The sequence below is a fragment of the Trachypithecus francoisi genome, unplaced genomic scaffold (assembly GCF_009764315.1).
Source record: "Trachypithecus francoisi isolate TF-2019V2 unplaced genomic scaffold, Tfra_2.0 Lachesis_group10, whole genome shotgun sequence".
Lineage (NCBI taxonomy): Eukaryota > Metazoa > Chordata > Mammalia > Primates > Cercopithecidae > Trachypithecus > Trachypithecus francoisi.
The window spans coordinates 69645444-69655261 of record NW_022681455.1 but is presented as its reverse complement, the minus strand read 5'-3'; the positions used below and the strand labels follow the sequence as shown (position 1 = coordinate 69655261).

Sequence of the window (9818 nt, the reverse complement as noted above, 5' to 3'; positions counted from 1 at the left end):
GTGGAAAGTTTTCCTTGCTGCCATTTGGTGACATTTGTTGGTCTACGTACCATTTATTTCCATATTTAGAATTTCAGTTTTTGTAATACACCTGGGGAAATGATGTTAGATGTTTATGAAAACCATTTTTCCACTTAAAGTAAAATCTTTCAATGTATACAACACCAGGGAAAGTCAACAGGTAAGTAAGCATGTCAGACTTTGTAATATTCTAGAAGGTTAAAATAACAACAGTATTTTTGTATACCTAAAAATGAACATATCTTCCTGCTTCTACTATAGGATAGAAATGAAAGAGGCAGCAAAAAATCCAGAGAACAAATAAATGACTAACTGGTTCAAGGTTTTGAGGGCTCTTTTGAGACTGTTTTTCTTGATTGCATTGGAATATAGATGCTTCAAATGACACTATAGGTTTATTATAATTTTATCTAATTCCATATAAATTTATACAAGGGCTCTTTAAGGTGGTAATAAAATATCAATTAGCAAATTAACTAGAGTTCATAGATGCCTATTCACCACTTCACTAGAGGCATTTTATGAGAGATTGAAGCATGAACATTTGGTCCGGGTGTCATTTTAATGCAAGTGTTTCCATTGTGGGTTGCTGCATCATATTTGAGAAATGTAATAAAAACACACATTCATAATCTTAAAAGAGCTGTATCAAACTGACATTTTTTTACTTTAGTTAGTAGTATATGAATGTACTATAGCAGCTAACAATTTTCTTGTATAACAATGGTCTCTGGTTAGAAGGAAATCTGCTAGAATTTGAAGATATTAAAAGGACAGAAGTGGCTTAATGTATTTTCTTATTGAATAAATTTACCTCTCTTTTGGAAAAGCTTGTTTTTAATCTGCTAAATCAAACATATGTTTTCCAAAGGTAGTATTTATTTTTTATGTATATATGTATTCATATTCAATTTGGTTGTAAGCTCATAGGTACATAAATCCTCCAAATATTGCATTTATTTCCATCTTCACTGATCTACTGGAGCCCTTAAGTTTCTTTGTTCTGGAAAAGAAAGTCATTCCTTCAAGAAAAATATGAAAGTCCTCCTATTTCCTTAATACTCCTGGAAGTATGTTCTAATTTTTTGTCTTAAAAAAATGATTAAACTTGTGCAAAATTGTTTTCTGTTTTGAATTATACTGACAAAATCAGAGATTTTACGTGGATTAACCTAAATCCTAATAACCCTATTTAACATACAAGTAAATCTGGATGCGGCGTTTGGTCTCTTGGTTCCCCAGTTTTCCCATTTTCAAAATGAGAGAAAATAACGTGTTATGGTATAATAGATGCCAGTGCCTTGCACTTATTAGGTGCTCTGTAAATGTTAAATAACACTTATGGATGGCTTCCAGTTTTGTTACAGGGAAAACAAGAAAAGTATTAGGAGAAAAAATTAAGAATCACATGTTGGAATGTTTACTTATTTTAAGATACTTTCTTGTAAAGGAACATAACTAACTGGCAAATCCAACATCACTCAGACTATGAATTATCACGTTTTTAGTAGTTCCAAAGCTAAGTAATACTAAAGTAAATATACGGAAATATTCATGTACATGAATCTAAATAAACTCAGCCTCCTTCTCCCATTTTATTTTTTTTAAACTTTTTGTTCTGATTTTCTCCATCACACAACCCTCATATATTTAACAGAGCTATTGAATTTTAGAGTTGGAATGGAGTTTAAATTTGTTTCAACCAATGCAGAAATTCTAAAATAGTTCCAAGTTTTAAATTGTAACGCTTGATGGAAAAAAAGTCAATATATACTCTCCTACATGCTTTCCTGAAGAGCTTCATTTAATCCTTCCACAACTATATGACATGGGCATTACTACTCTCCCCATTTTTGAGATGTGGAAATAAGCTCAGAAACATTAAGAGATTGCTCAGTATCACATAAGCAGTAACCAAAAAGTGGGGATATGAACAGGATATGAACAATCGCTAACTGACTCCAGAAACTGTGTTCTTAACCACAAAACCTTATGTCTCTCCAAATTAGAAAATGCTTTTAGGAATAGAGGGTTGTTTATTTAGAAATTTTATTAACAGCCACATATAAGAGAAGAAGAAAGATATATCTGCAAAGGCCCATAAACACTGATCATTCTGGCTTCAAACACAGGAGAGAAGAACAGAGTCACTTCCCTAACTGAACCTGGTTTTTCTAGGTACAGTAAAGTACAGATACCCCTTTCCTGGAGATTCTGAATCCTAGCATTACAATTGTATCTTAAGAATGTGTTCAGCTGCTAATAGAAATCCTCCTCCCCAGGATTTCTGGTTAAATACTGGTTTAAGTAAGGCCTACTTGTTTCAAGCAGAGAAGCCTTGAGTCAAGAGTCAGGCAGGCAAGCATCCACAAAGACATAAAGGCCTAACTTTTTCCATTTGCCACTTTCACCTGCTTAGCATGTGTCATTCATCCTTATGGTCGCAACAGTGGCAGCTATGTTTCCAGACATTATATCTGAAATTCCAGGTGAGAATAAGGGAAAGGCTCGAGTTCAAAATGGACTTTGCTTTTTATTCAGAAAGGGTGTCCTCCTGATGAATTTCTACCTGTAGTTCATTGTCCAGAACCATCCCATGACCAATCACAACTGCAAGTAAGGTAAGAAAAGTGAATTATTTTAGTTGGGCATACTGGAAATAATTGAGAACCATGTAAACAAATGGGGAACAGACAGACAACCAACAACGTCTACCATAGGCCACCCCCTTGATTACCCAAGTGACATACCTTAAATTCACAGATACAGAAGGTTGAATGTAAAAGGATAGAAAAAGACATGGCTATGCCAGTATCCAATAAAACAGATTTTAAGGCCAAAAGCTTTACTAGAGATTAAAGAGGCATTTCATAATGATAGAAGTTTCAACTCACCAGGATAATACAGCAATTCTAAATTTTTATAGATGAAATAATATGGGTTCAAAATACATAAAGCAAGCATCAAATTACAAGAAGGATTTGACAAATTAACAATTATAGTGGAAGATTTAGCATATCTTTCTCAGAAATAGAACAGTTGCTAATCATTAAGGTTTTCATCTCTTTCTTGTAGAAATTTGCTGAAAACAGAAAGTTAAGTCTCCTATACACAAATATTCTGAAAATTTGGTAGCATTTTCTTTAACATTCCAACCTCAGCTGGCACATTGTCTAGTCCCCAGATCTAGCATGCAACTACCTGCCTATTGTGTGTATCAAGAGTCACTGGATTCCCAGGCTGTAAATGGCTGGGCCCTTTGTTCCTTGTAGTGTTCCTGGCATTGACTTTCGTTTTGGTTCTGGTTCTCAAATGAGAACAACAGTAACTGGCTCTGATTAATTAAATTAAAAGGAGTTTATTTGGAGAATATTGAGTTGCACACATTATTGAGGCAAGGGTTAGAGAACCAGGCCCAAGTATAAGCATTAAGGAGCAATGTACCAAACCATGCAAAATTGGTCTGATAATATTAATGCCACAGTTAACATCCTATTTGCTGGAACTTTTCTTTATTGTACCGCAATTTCCAACAGCATGATATCTCCTTTAGCTAGTAGTTGGTCTTAAAACCAACACTGCTCCGTAAAGCCAACCAAGTGGAAGCTGAGTTTGTTCTACCTCCTAAGGTACTCATTTCCGATTCAAAGTCTTAAATGGGACCATTCTATTTTTCCTGCCTTTATCTTGCTGCTCTGGCACTGTTAGAGCCTGGAATTACTCAAACAAAGCAAGAACACTCAAAAGCGACTGACAAGTCGGAAAACATGGCCAATGTCCACTACACATAGAAATATTACTTATACTTGTCCCCTTGAAAGAGTTAAGTCCCACAAATTGTGATTCCAAGGTGCAAGGACAGAATCATATTCAATGTCATCAGTCTGTTGGAATTGTGAACATGAAGTTAGTATTTATTTATTTATTTATTTATTTATTTTTGAGACGGAGTCTTGCTCTTTCCCCCGGGCTGGAGTGCAGTGGCCGGATCTCAGCTCACTGCAAGCTCCGCCTCCCGGGTTTTACGCCATTCTCCTGCCTCAGCCTCCGGAGTAGCTGGGACTACAGGCGCCCGCCACCTCGCCCGGCTAGTTTTTTGTATTTTTAATAGAGACGGGGTTTCACCGTGTTAGCCAGGATGGTCTCGATCTCCTGACCTCGTGATCCGCCCGTCTCGGCCTCCCAAAGTGCTGGGATTACAGGCTTGAGCCACCGCGCCCGGCCGAAGTTAGTATTTATTTAAAAATTAATACACAGATTTAAAAATTATACCTTTTATTTCTGGGGCAATTATTTGTGGGTAATGCCAGAATATGATTTGTTGCAAGCAACAGATAAGTAAGCAATCAACCACACAAGCCTCAAACAAATAAAAAGATTTAACAGGAAATTTGATGACATTACGTAGTCTCTATCTTTGGGGAAGGGTTACAAGAATCTGAACTTTATTTAATTTCCTTTCCAGGACAAGCAGAAATCATTATGTGGTATTAGTGATAGGGTTCACAGACTATGTGGATGATTTTTTTTGAGGGCTCTCATGGATTCAGATGCAACAAAAACTGAAACAACCCAAACACATACATATGCATATATATGTGTTTTTGCATGTGCATATACACACGCTAATTGACATAATAAGGACTGTTTCTGGGATTGTGGAAGAAAATGTGCTCTGATTCAGCCTCCCTCAGAGGTCAAAAATGAACATAAAATGACAATTCTGACAGGCAAGTGGAACTATCCCCCTGAAGATAACTGCCAACATTCAGATGAACTTAAACCTTAATTTTTGTAGGGCAGTGGCAGATAGTAGCAAGAGACAAAATTACTCAAGGTAGGGTCTCATAGGTGATTCTCTTGGGTCTCATAGGTGATTCTTCTGGCATGGAACTCCAAGGGGCTGAATAAAGAGGGCCAATAGAAAACAGATTACAAAAATAACTAGTTGTATTAAAACTTAGCATTAGATTTGTGGGAGGGAAGGTTTTCTTAATAATTTAATAGGTCAGTACACAGCATTGCAGATTGAATTCATATCATCTGGGTAGTTCAAGGAAGCTATTAATACTGTTTTAGTTTAGAAGTGTACCAGGTTGGTAGCATCCTCAGGAACTTATAAGAAGGAAATGAAAACAAGCTACCCAATAGCAAACCAGGCCTCAAGGAATACTTGCAGAGAAAGTTCTAGTAAATGGAAGTTAATTGCCAAAATCACAAGCACCCAAGCAAACACAGCAATATGAATGAGCAGCAGCAGAGTAAACAAATAAATAAATCAAACTAGCAAAACATTTAGATATTAGATTTATCAGTCACACTATAAAATGGCAACACTTAGTATTTTAAAATAATATATGCTTCAAAAGAGAGGATTAAAATACACCAAGGTGCTATAAAATTAACAAGCAACAAGCAGACTTAAAAGAGAATAAAATAAAAATTTTGGAAAGGAAAACTATTGAAATACAAATAATGGTTAGGTATGATGGATGATTAAATATGTCATGAGAAGATTAGTGAACTAGATGATGAATCTGAAGAATTTATTCAGAAAGTAACACAATGAGAAAAAAAAGAGGAAATATGACAGAAAAGAGGTAGAACAGAGTAAAAAATTATAATCTAATTTTAAAAGTTGGAGTTCCAGAAATAGAGGAATATGAATGAGGTAGAGGCAATATTCGAAAAAAAATTGAGAAATTTGATGATGTGATGAAAAACATCAATCTATAAAGTTGTGAACCTAAAACAGAGTAAATAAAAATAAATGAACATCTCACTTATGTAATTTAAACTACAGAATGCGATAGATTAGCTGAAAAATCTTTAACAACTACATCAATCGAAATAGATTAAAGACTTAAATCTAAGACCCAAAACTATGAAAATACTAGAAAAAAACATCGAGGAATGCTTCAGGATATTGGTTTGAGCAAAGATTTTATTGGTAAGATTTGAAAAGCAGAGACAACAAAAGCAGAAATGGCATCACATCCTCTGCACAGCAAAGGAAACAATCAACAAAGTGAAGAGATAGTACACTCAATGAGAGAAAATATTTGCCAACTATCCAACTGACAAGGGATTAATAAACAGAATATGTAAGGAACACAACTCAACAGCAAAATCAAATGACCCAATTAAATAATGGGCAAAATATCTGAATAGCCATTTCTTAAAAGAAGACATACAAATGGCCAACCAATATATTAAAAATGCTCAACATCACTAATCATCAGGGAAATGCAAATCAAAACCATGATGAGATAATATTTCATTCCAGTTAAAATTGATTTTATCAGGAAGATAAAAAATAACAAACGCTGGCAACGATAAGGAGAAAGAAGAACACTCATACCCCATTATTAGTGGGAATGTAAATTAGTACAGCCACTATGCCAAAATAGTATGGAGGTTCCTCAAAAACCTCAAAATGAAACTACCATATGATCCAGCAATCCCATTGCTGGTTATACCTCCAAAAGAGAGGAAATCAGTATAGAGAAGAGATATCTGCACTCCCATGTTTATTGCAACACAATTAACAATAGTCAAAGATACGGAATCAGGAGGTAGAGCAAGATGGCAGAATGGAAAGCTCTGCCAATTGTACTTTCTGCAAGGACACCATTTTAACAACTATCTACAGAAAAAAAAGCACCTTAATAAGAACCAAAGATCAGGTGAGCACTCACAGTACCTGCTTTTAACTTCATATCACTGAAAGAGACACTGAAGAGGTAGGAAAAACAGTCTTGAGTTGTGGACCCCACCTCTCCCCATCCCCTGGCAGCAGAGGCGTGGTGCAGAGAGCATTTCTGTGCACTGGCAAGAGGGAGAGTGTGGTAATTGTGAGGCATTGAACTCAGCACTACCTGTTACAGCAGAAAGCAAAACTGAACCAAACTCAGCTGACACCAACCCACAGAGAGAGCATTAAACCAGCCCTAGCCAGAGGGGAATTGCCAATCCCAGTGGTCCAAACCTGAGTTCCCACAAACCTCGCTACTGGGCTGAAGGTATTCTGGGGCCCTGAATAAACTGGAAAGGCAATCTAGGCCACAAGAACTGCAACTTCTAGGCCAGTCCTAGTGCTGAACTGACCCCAGAGCCAGTGGACTGGGGGAACTTACTGAGTTACCAGCAGGGGTGGCTAATGGAGTGCTGGCATTACTCCTCTCCTAACCCCAGGCTGCACAGCTCACAGCTCCAAAAGAGCCCCCTTCCTTTTGCTTGAGGAGAAGAAAGTAAAAGTGGGAAGGACTTTGTGGAATGGAGGTCATCATGTTAAGTCAAACAAGCCAGGCATTGAGAGACAAACTTTACACATTCTCACGTATTTGTGGGATCTACAAATCAGAACAATTGAACTCATGGGGATAGACAGTAAAAGAATACTTACTGGAGACCAGGAAGGGTAGGTGGGGGTGTTGGGGAGGTGAACATGGTTAGTGGATACAAAAAATAGTTGGAAAGAATGAATAAGACCTACTGTTTGCTAACACAACAGAGTGACTATAGTTAATAATAAATTAATTGTACATTTTCAGACAACTAAAAGAGTATAATTGGATTTTTTTTTGGTAACACAAAGGATAAATCCTTGAGAGGACAAATATCCCATTTTCCATGATGTGATTATTATGCATTGCATTCCTGTATCAAAACATCTTATGTACCCAATAAATATATACACTTAGAATGTACCCACAAAAATTAAAAATAAATAATTGAAATATTGGAATTAACCTAAGTGTCCATCAATGGATGAAGGGATACAGAAAATGTGGTACAAAGAAAAGATAAATGTTTGAGGTGATGGATATCCCAGTTACCCTGATTTGATCATTACACATTGTATACAGGTACCAAAATATTGCATGTACCCTCAAAATACACTGAAGCGGCTTCATTGTCTGGGGTAACACCCGAGGTTTGTTGTCTCACGACCACGGAGATCAAATATGTGGACACACAAAGAGTGAGATTAAGAGTGGAAATTTTCCGGGGCCTGCCCCTCAGACATAATTTTGAATTAAAGAAAATATTTTATCAGAAGAAGATGGCCACTACCCAGTTGCAGAGGACTTCCATGACTGCACTGGTATTTCCCAATAAGATATCACCTAAACACCAGTCTTTGGTGTTAGTGAAGAGGCTCCTAGCAGTTTCAGTATCCTGTATCACATATTTGAGAGGAATATTTCCAGAATGTTCTTATGGAACCAGATATCTAGATGATCTTTTGGTCAAAATACTGAGAGAAGATAAAAATTACCCAGGATCTACACAGTTAGTGAAATAGATGCTAGGACATTATGATGCTTTACAGAAAAAATACCTAAGGATGGCTGTTTTAGCTATATACACAAACCTAGAAGATCCTCAGACAATTTCAGAATGTTACCATTTCAAATTCAAATATGCCAATAATGGACCACTCATGGACTTACTTCATAAGTAAAAACCAAAGCAACAAATCTAGCATGTCATGTACTGACACCAAGAAAGCAAGCATTCTCCTCATTCGCAAGATTGATATCCTAATGCAAAATCTGGGGCCTTAACCTAATGATGTTTGTTTGACCATGAAACCTTTTTACTATGATGAACTTACACCCCTAGATTACCAGCCTCCCGGTTTTAAGGATGGTGATTGTGAAGGAGTTATATTTGAAGAGAAGCCTAGGTATTTAAATGTGTGTGAAGTCTCAACACCTTTTCACACCTTCAAAGTAAAAGTGACCACTGAGAGAGAACAAATGGAAAACATTGATTCAACTCTACTATCACCAAAACAAATAAAAACACGACTTCACAAAATCCTGAGGGACAAAGACATAGAAGATGAACAGGAGCATTATACAAGTGATGATTTGGACATTGGAACTAAAATGAAAGAGCAGAAAAAAAAACCCCTGGATTTTCTGAATTAGGAGAATCAAATTTAGTTTTTGAGGAAGATGAAATGATGAGGTATAAAGAAAGTCCAGATCTTTCCATTTCTCACTCTCAGGTTGAGCAGTTAGTCAATAAACCATCTGAACTTGATATGTCTGAAAGCAAAACAAGAAGTGGAAAAGTCAGAATAAAATGGCAAATGGAAATCAACCAGTAACATCTTCCAAAGAAAATCGGAAAAGAAGTCAACATGAATCTGGGAGAATAGTCCTCCATCACTTTGATTCTTCTAGTCAAGTCAGTACCAAAAAGGAGAAAGTTTAGTGAACCAAAGGAACATATATAAAAATTATTTTTCTTCTACATGTTTGCAAAATTCTTCTCAACATTTAAACTGAAGGACACTATATTACATTTCTCTAACTCTGAAAATGTATGTGTAGTTTAAAGCAGTTTGTACACTAAAATTAAGTTGTTGGCTATCATACTGTGGTCCTTAATCTTGAGATAAATCCAACAGAACTTTTGAATAAAAGCAAAAGTACAAATGAAAAAAAAAAGAGTGGGAATTTAATAGGTGAAAAAAAGATAATACCTTTCTGCTACAGAGAGGGGTCCCAGAAAAATGGATTGCGGATCTGCAATGAAATGCAGGTGCTTTTTTTTTTTTTTCTTTTTTTTTTTTTTTTTGAGACGGAGTCTCGCTCTGTCGCCCAGGCTGGAGTGCAGTGGCCGGATCTCAGCTCATGAACTAGTCAGGAGGCGGTGTCTGACTTACATAGGGCACGAAAAACGTAGGGCCTGGTGTGCTGTCTGCATAGGCGTGAATCTCTGACAGCCCCACTCCAATCTTTTATTACGCGGGTCGGGGTTCTCTGCTGAGCTTGTCCATG

At 36.5% G+C, this 9818-nt stretch overlaps 1 pseudogene; it reads left to right on the top strand.

The window, feature by feature from the left end:
* Positions 1–8060: 8060 nt before the first annotated feature.
* LOC117088727 lies at positions 8061–9271 on the top strand (annotated as a pseudogene).
* Positions 9272–9818: the final 547 nt, after the last annotated feature.